Genomic DNA, 9,683 nt, shown 5'->3' with positions numbered 1-9,683 from the left:
TAACAATTTGTTCCCTGATTTCTCCTCATTTGTAAATTTGATAAATATGAAATAGCAGACCAAACTCAGCAGATACAATAAATGATAACTTATAATTGAGAAAAAACTCTTATTTAGGCTAAGCTTAAACACCTACTGTTTAGAAATCTCATAAATGACTATATATTTAAGTACTTTTTACAAATATGGAATCTTTAGTTTTCTTTTAGAAAAATGGGCAGTGGTAAGAGTGAGGAGAGGCAGATAGAAAAGAATAATGAGACTGTGGCTAAATTGGATAATACTATGCATTTAGAACATAATTTTGGTCACTTTCCCACAGGCTGGTAGATAATTTGTTCTATCAAATAAGCCTGTCATAAAACTCAGACCGTTACTAAAACCTTTTATTAAAAAACATCCAGTTTTGACAAAAGATTGCCTAAACCATGTCTGTTATTGAAACAATCTCTGAGTGAGAAAAACCATGTATTTGGGAACTTGCTGGAATGGTACTCAAAACCCTTAGACCTGGAGCTGGCTCTGCCCTCCTCACTCTGTGACCTTGTACCCTTTTATCAGTTCTGTGAAGGGGATATTTTGGTGGTTATTAAACTGAAGGGGATATTTTGGTGGTTATTAAACTGAAGAACAAACACCTGCCTAGCTACATAACACCATGCTCCAAATTTTGTCCCCAAGTTGCACACTGGCCCAGGTCCCTCTAATTAGCGTGGCTGCCCAGAGGATGAAGTCCTGATTCCTTGCATATAAGGCCCTTGGTGTTCTGTCTCCTATGTGCTTCTCCAGCTACGACCCCTGACACCTTCTCACACTCATCCTTAGCTCTGGCTGGTTCTGCAAACATGTCATGCAGTCTCATCCCTCTCTGCACTCCCAACGACCGGTCCTTCTGTCTGAAAATCCACCGCCCCTCTCCCTGAATTCCCTATTTAGCTAATTCCAGCGTGTCATTTGGTGTCAACTCAGATTTTACTTCCTTCAGAAACATTCCTTTGATATAGTAATAATAGTGTATAGTATTTGCATATGATCATTGTTTATACTTTCTGTCTCTCCCTTTAGGCTGTGGGCTTCTTGAGGGCAGAAACTAATTTATACTGCTAATATTAGCACAGTGCCCCAAGCTCATAGTAAACACTTCAGAAATACAGGGTAGTAACATTTCATGAAGGCCTTGCTGTGGGCTTCATATTCTGGTGATATCTTACACTGGCTTTTCCTCCTCAATACAGTTATTAAATGTTAGACTTTCTTAAAACTTGGTCCTAGGCCCCTCTTCTCTTCTTACTGTATGCTCTCGCCCAACCCTCCCTCTTTCTTAATCATACATACCCATGGTTAGTTTATCTCCCATATAAAGCTGGCTCTCAAATTTATATCTCCAGTTCAGATTTTTTCTTAGCTCCAAAGCTTTATATCTGGTTAGCCCAATGACACCCCAAAACCCAAATATTCATGTATCCAAAATTAAATATTTGATTTTCCCCTCCCAAACCTGGTTCCCTCAGTGATTGATACTCCTCTCCAAACAACTAGAAAAGCTAGAAGTCTTAGAGTAATCTCAGACATCCTCCTCTTTCTCACCCCTTCCATATAGAATTGATCACCAAGTCCTATCAATTCTGTTTCCTAAATATATCTCCAATCTATTTACTTATTTTTCCACAGTATTATCCTCTGAACTACATCATTTGCCTAACTATTCTTCTTGTGTCATTTCTTACTTTCTGTAGACTGTTGTTCATGCTGTATATGATTATATCACCCCTTCTCCTGCTTAGGTCATTGCAATAGATTTCAAAGGCCTTTCCATTACCTATGAGGCTCTGCATGCCTATCTATGCCTAATGATGTACCAACATCAGCTTCAACCTCATTATGTGGGCAAACTTGCTTTTCAGATTCATGTATGGCTTTGGCTTAGATATTTAAACACTGAATAGCCAAATATCTTCTTCAGCATTGAATTACTTAGCTTTTGCTGCAGGAACCAACGACCCTCAGTTTTCAGTGGCTTACAACAACAAACATTTTTTTTTTTCATCTTACATGAAGGCTAATAGCTAGCTACAACTTTGCTGGCCTTAGCTGGGTTCAGGTAGCATCATGAATCTTCTGATTCAGGGACCGAAGATGAAAGAACTGCCATTCTCTTGGGCACGTGCTTCTCTTTTTGGAAGTCAAAAGCTCAAGAGAGACAGAGCCAAACGATGAAAAGATATTTAAAACTCTGCTCTGATGTAAGGTATATCATGCCCATTGTATTAGTTTTCTATTGCAACATTACCACAAACTCAGTGGCTTACAACAACACATATTTATTACTTCACAGTTTCTGTGGGTCAGAAGTCTAGGCATGACTTAACTGTGTCCTCTATTTAACAGTTTCACAAAGCTGCAATCAAGGCGTCAGCCAGGCTGCAATCTCATATGAAGGTTTGACTGTGGAAGAATCTACTTCCAAGTTCACTCATATTGTTGGCAGATATCATGGCTGTAGAGCTGAGAGCTGAGGGCCCTGTTTTCTATCAGCTGAAGACTACCTTCAGATCCTAAAAGCCACCCTTACCTCCTAGTGGCTGCCCACAGTTCCTAGATGCTGCTCAGAGTTCCTAGAAGCCTTGCCACAGTTCCTTACAATATGGCACCATGGCTGCTTACTTCATCAAGCTAGTAAGGAGGGTATCTAAAGTGAATCTGATAGTAAGATTAGATCTTATACAATGTAGTGTAATCACAAATAAGACATTTCATTACCTTTGCCATATTCTGTCATTTAGATGCATGTCACAGGTTCCATCACACTCAAAGGGATGAATACCAGGGTATGAATACCAGGAGGTGAGGAATGTGGAGGCCATCCTAGAGTCTGCACATCACAACTACTTGAATTCTATTGACTAAAGTAAGTCACTGACTGGCCAGTCCTAAGGACAATGGGACAGTAAGTTATACTCTACCTGTAGGGTGGTGAAGAAATGAATAATTTTTAACAAATAATACAATCTTCCAAAACCATTATTTATAACATGATCAATGTTGTGCATGATCAGGTGGTCCTCTAGGCTACTGCATAATAATGACAGTAATATGAATAATGGAAGTCATTTAGGGTTATTAATATTTTAATATTCACTTTGAAACATAGTTAAGCATTCTAGATAAAACTGGAGAGAAAATCTTATGTTCTATATGTTTCAATTATATCAATCAATCAAAAATAAGTGTATATTCTTGCAAGAATAAAATACAATAATGCTGATTTTAAGAACTGTTAAATTTATCTACATAAAACTTAACTTCCAAGTAGTTAAATATGGAAATAGATTGGTAGTTAATATAAATTATGGGAGTATACACTCACTAAATAACCTTAGGGAGAATATTATATCAATTTGGAGACAGTAAGTCTTTTAAAAGTTATGTAATAGAGATCCAAGTATATTATAATTTTAAACTGTAGACTTGTTTGAGGTATTAGCATTCACAACAGTAACCAAAATAACCTTTACGTACATATTACATTTTAATTAATAATTTCATGATTCCTTTAGGAAAAAATATTATTTGGGAATTTTTCACATTTTATAAGGATGACTTAAAACCAGTGTGTCAACTTTGTCAATCCAATTTTTTTAAGGAAGAAAAGTCTCCAAAATGGAAGTTAAGAGAATCTTTCCAAAGGAAATAACAATTCAGTTAAAACCTGAAAGAGGCAGCTAGGAGAAAGTGAAGTGAAGAAGGGGAGGGAACAATCCAGGTAGAGAGAGTGACATTTAAGAGACCAAGAGTGCTGAATACAAGTCAAAGGGGTTGAAGTGCTGAGGTGTATTCCTTTACTAGCTAACACAACTAAATGGCTTTTCATGACACATTTACTATCTCATAGTTTTTTGTGTCAAGGAACAGCTTAGCTGGGTCCTCCCTAAGACTGTAGTCAAGGTCTTAGCCGGGGCTGGGCTGTCATTTAGAGGCTTGACTGGGGAAGGGTCCACTTCCAAGCTCACTCCAGTTCTCAGCAGTTTCTTTTCTTGTGGCTTTAAGACTTATGGCAGGCTGCTTTTTCCAAACCAGCAATGGAGAGAGAAAGACTTTAAAATCTGCTAGCAAGATGGAGTCATATATTGTCATCACATGAGTGACATCCCAGTCACCTTTGCCATATTCTGCTGTTTAAAATCAAGCCACACATCCCACTCACACTCAAGGGGAGGGGATTATACAGAGGTGTGAACACCAGGAGGTGGGGATCATAAAGACCACCTCAAAAATTGTCCCCCACAGAGAGGCAAAGTGGTATAAGATAGGTGGTAGAGGTTCACTTAATGTGCAGTTTAGCCAAATGATGCTTGGCTAGGTATCAAAATCAATATTAAGCAAAAGCTAAGGCCAGATCCAAAAATCCTCATTATATACTGAAATTCTAGTATACAAGCATAAATTTGAAAATATGTCAAAATATTAATCATAACAAATTTATTATTACAATGTTAGTAGCCAATTTTGTAAAGTTTATTATTACGATCTGGGAACAAAATTTCCAAGTACTATCACACTGCCTACCACACTGTTGATCTTTCCTTCATAGCATTTTTACATCCACAAATCTGTATTTACTTGTATGAATAGCTGATTAATATTTGAATTCTATGCTAGACTGTAATCTCCAAGAGAGCAGGAACCTGTGCCCAGTTGTGCACAGTAGTACTTTCCGTGGAATAGGATTTTTTGGCTCTAATATTCCCTTTGATCCTCTCCATCCTCACCCAGGAGACTTTAGCATCGTTAAATGGCATCAAAGTTATCCTATCAAAGGTATTCAGTAAATGACAAGAGAAGGGTTTGGAACAAGAGAGTTAACTTTAAAATTTTAAAACAATTGTGTACACCTTACACTAAAATTAACTCCAAATGGATTAAAGATTTAAACATAAGACCTAACACCATAAAAACCCTAGAAGAAAACCTAGGCAATACCATTCAGGACACAGGCATAGGCAAGGACTTCATGATTAAAGCGCCAAAAGGAATGACAACAAAGGCCAAACTAGACAAATGGGATCTGCACAACAAAAGAAACAGTCATTAGAGTGAACTGGCAACCAACAGAATGGGAAAAAATCTTTGCAATCTACCCATCTGACAAAGGGATACTGTCCAGAATCTACAAAGAACTAGAGCAGATTTACAAGAAAATTTGGAAACAACCTAAATGTCCCACAGTAGGAGAATTGGGTGTTTTTTTGTTTTTTTGTTTGAGGCAGGGACTTACTCTGTTGCCCAGACTGGAGTGCAGTGGCATAATCATAGTTCACTGCAGCTTCAAACTCCTGGGCTCAAGCAATCTTCCTGCCTCGAACTCCCAATGTGTTAAGATTACAGGAATGAGGCACTGTGCCTGGCCCTGGAATTGTTACAAATACCACGGTACATTCAATCTATGCAGGGAGAATGGATGCTACTTCTTTCTTTATTAAGTAGTTACCTTGTCTAGGACACAGAAATCAAATGAGGCTGTTGCCCAAGCAGTACCACATGCATTTTCTAATAATAAGGTAGCAAAAAACTAATTCAAACATAGCTGTGTTCAAACTCTAGTTCTACCAATCTTGGATGACCAAGTGGAGGTCTACCTATCCTGAAAAAGATTTGTCTAAAACAGTGGTTCTCAAAGTGTGGTCCTTGAAGCAACAATGGCAGCATCATCTGGGAACATGTTTTTAAGTCCCAACCCAGACCTACTAAATCAGCAAATATGAAATTGGGATCCAGCACTCTGTTTTAACAAGCCCTCTAGGTGATTCTGATGTACACTCAAGTTGGAGACCCAAGACCCTTGGTTATTTTTGCCTCTGACCACAAGGTGGCAACCTTTGTCTAAAGTCCTATGAGTTGACCAATGGTTACAGTAGGTATTACCTGGTCTAGCCACTGAACTGTCCAGAGGCAGTAGGTAGTGATAGGGTATGGGGATGTGAGGGAGAAGTGAGAGATGGGTGAGGAAGAAAAGAGATGAAAGGAAGAATGAGGACTGGTAGAGGCTTTATCTCTGCTTTGAACACAGCAATAAACTACAGTGAGGGGGTGGGACAATGTTCGGGGTGTTGGTTGTTTATCATCTAATGATTCAGCTCATTCTGGGTACAAAATAATGTGAAGTAATGTTGGGGAGTTTGTGAGTAGCCAATTTCATCTATGCGTTTTATCCTTGTAATCCCTAGACACCACCCAAAGGCAAGCACCTCCTCACACTATCACCTATCCTCTTCCTACTCTCATAATTATGAATTCCTTCCCCAGTTATCTTCCATCACAGGTTCTCCTTCTTTTAAACCTTTCCACAATTTTCCCTGGTGCCCTGTTGCACACACAGTATAATAAGCTCAGCCTATGAAAATACACAGAAATGTTGTCATCCCTCTTATTCGAGCATTTCCTGTACATCTGTAATTGAGACCTGGCACCCTACTGAAGATTCTGCTTCCCATACAGCCCTCTGTGATGAAAATTGTTAATTTTCTCATTCCCCATAATTTATAGGTTTAACCAAGAGGAATAGAGGGTAGGAAAATGCAAAGACAGAAGTCTTAAAGGAGGATAAACTTTTCTCAGCTCTGGTAATGATATCCTTGCAGACATGTCACCCAGCACCTTAACTTCTCAGTTCTGTTGAATGCTTCAATTCGACTTCACTTCAACCACTGTCACCCAGGACCACACAGTGGATGTCTTCAACATTTAGAGGAAATTCACATTGTAAATAATTTTTGAATTATTTATCTTTTCTTTCTTTCCCATTTTCTACAAAATAGATTGAATTTTCTTCTTTTGATTTACAAGTTATACCTGTCATTTTGGTTTTTACTGTAGTTGCCCTTAACTAACAAACACCCATGTTAATTTAACCATATTAGTTTCTTAAATTTATCAGTATCTACATTTTTCTCTTAACATTACAAGTACTTGAAAATGTTCTCATGTTCTTTGGGTCCCACCACACCTTCATCATCACTTTGACAATGTTTAAAAACAATGTTTTTCTGAGGTACTATGGATATATACTTTTTCTTCTTTTCTGCTCAGTATTTATCAAGTCACCAATAAACTATACCACCAATGTATACTCCTATATTCTCTCCTTTCTAATTTGAACACCTCCTCCAAAACTGTCTTCAGTGAGGGTCTTTGTGTGGCAAACCTTCTGAGATAGTATATGCCACAGAATATCTTTATTGCTATGCTACATTTAAATTAAACAATGGGCCAGGCACGGTGGCTCATGACTGTAATCCCAGCACTTTGGGAGGCCGACTCAGGTGGATCACTTGAAGTCAGGGGATCAATACCAGGCTTACCAACATGGTGAAACCCCATCTCTACTAAAAATACAAAAATTAGCCAGGTGTGGTGGTGCATGCCTGTAATCCCAGCTACTTGGGAGAGTGAGGTATGAAAATGGCTTCAACCTGGTAGGTAGAGGTTGTATTGAGTCGAGATCGCAGCACTGCATTCTAGCCTGAACAACAGAGTGAGACTTCATCTCAAAAAATAAAGAAAAATAATTTAAAATGGCTGAATATAAAATTATGGGTTCAAAGTCATTTTAAACATTATAGGTGCAGTCCTTTAAAATATTACTTAATTGTCCTCTTGTATTCAGTGTTGCTAAAAGTCTGTTGTCAATTTAATTCCTTTCTTTGTAGAGGACTTGATTTTTCTCTCTGGAAACTTTGAGAAGTTTATTTTTAAACTCTATGATTGTGTGTATGTGTGTGTGTATGTGTGTGTGTGTGCACATGCATGCACTGTACCTTCTCTGTATTAGCCTATGTCAGCCTCACTGTGTTTGAAGAGTGAGGAAAGGAGAGCCCCATGTAGCACAGAACATGTTAATCATTCCCATTTGCTGCCACTCTATAAGCAACTGCTGTGATCAAGGCTTCATCTTAAACTTGTTTGAAAAAAGCAATGCCAGGGGGTATCAATGTCCCAGGTTGTAATCCATCAACTTTGGGGACTTGAAAAGGGTGGAGGAGTGAATGAACAATGGAGCAGGGGAGTCCCCATCGTTTTCAATAGCCTCCCACTCCTCAATCAAGCAGGGCTTTTTGCTGCCCTGATATACTCTGATATACCCTCCATACACTGATAACTGTGTGGTCGGAGATATTTCTGCTAATTTCTGTAGTGAAGAGTAGATAATGTAGGTAGGCAATTGGAGAAGAGACAAGAATACATTTTTTTAAGCTTTCATTAAATTTATCCTCTCACTGCTGCCTCCAACTATCCTCCATTCCAGGCTACAAAAGAAAACCACCCAGCTATGTAGATTGAAGCCACTACAAAGAGATAGCTTGTTTTCTCAGCTGGACCGTCAACATCATTTACTTATCATTTTACTTGTCAGTTCCCTCTCCCATTCTTTCAGTGCCTATTAAAATATCCACTTGTACTCCTCGAACCTCTCCAATTCCTTTTACTTTCAGCAGTGGGCTGTTTATTTTGCACAACTTCAGAGGCACCTTCTCATATGTGAATAACAGCTCTAAAACATAACATAAAATACTGAGAATTACAACTCTACTGTTATGCTAGGATGCAGCCCTGCAAGGGCTTTGAGTCTTGCTTCAAAAGAAAATGAAGACAATAAAATGACAAAAAATAAAACTACAGGCTAATCTTTATATCCAGTGAAAATATTTCTCAGGAAACAAGTGGAAATCAAGACATTCTCAGACAAAGAAAAACTAAGAGAATTTGTCACCAGTATCCCTTTGCTATGGCTAAAATAAGTTCTTGAAGCATAAAAAAAATTATAAAAGAATGAATTTGGGAACATCGGGAAAGAAGAAAGAACAATGGAAGACTTAAAATATGGGTAAATGCAATAGAATTTCCTTCTCCACTTAAGTTTTCTAAATTACATTTGATAGTTGAAATAAAAGTTATAATACTGTCTGATGTGGTTCTTAATGTATACAGAGGAAATATTTGAGAAAATTATACATGGGGGAAAGAATAGGAATTTAAAGGGATATGAGATACCTCACTCAAACCATTAAAATGTCTGTAGACATTGATAATTTATGTATGTATAATGTAATGCTTAAAACAACCACTGAAAAATTTATATAAAAGATACACTCAAGAACACTAGAGACGAATCAAAGCCAATTTTAAAAGAATATTGAAGTGATCCAAAGGAAAAATAAAACCGAGAAATGAAAAGCAAAGGGAACAAACAGAACACACACACACACACAAAACCAAAATGGAAGACTTGAGTTACATTAAAATGTAAATGGTCTAGGGACTTTGATCCAGACAAGAGGACATAGACTCGTCTCTTTCTACTTCTCTTTGCTAAGTATAACTATAACATAACACAAGAGGCAACCATAGGAGGACTCTGAATGGTAGAAAGAAGATGGACTGGCTAGGGATCCTGGTACTGGAGGAACAACATAGCAGTTGTGCATCTTACCACCCTTCATCCAGCAACAGAAGGCAAATAGGCCTGGCATCTCCTGACCCTAACATATTAGATAAAGGTTACACAGGTAGGCTCATGCCTTCTCCAGATCAGTTGGGAGTCCTGCCAATTACTCCAGTTGGGCCCTGTAGCACTGGCAAGGGTGACCAAGTAGGTGCCCCAGTAATGATAAGTGACCAGAGAAAGT

The 9,683-nt window shown here is 38.2% G+C and overlaps 1 protein-coding gene across 1 annotated transcript in view; it reads left to right on the top strand.

Moving 5' to 3' along the window:
* SHROOM4 (shroom family member 4) overlaps positions 1-8,461 on the top strand; it is a 127,947-nt gene extending 119,486 nt beyond the window's left edge. Inside the window, exon 9 of the transcript XR_004262799.1 lies at positions 8,303-8,461. The gene's annotated coding sequence lies outside the window, so the exon portion shown is untranslated. The remainder of the gene's footprint in view (positions 1-8,302) is intronic.
* The last annotated feature ends 1,222 nt before the right edge of the window (positions 8,462-9,683 follow it).

The sequence above is a fragment of the Sapajus apella genome, unplaced genomic scaffold (genome assembly GCF_009761245.1).
Source record: "Sapajus apella isolate SASKATOON/1434 unplaced genomic scaffold, GSC_monkey_1.0 scaffold103, whole genome shotgun sequence".
NCBI lineage: Eukaryota > Metazoa > Chordata > Mammalia > Primates > Cebidae > Sapajus > Sapajus apella.
This window is presented reverse-complemented; position numbering and strand designations above follow the sequence as displayed.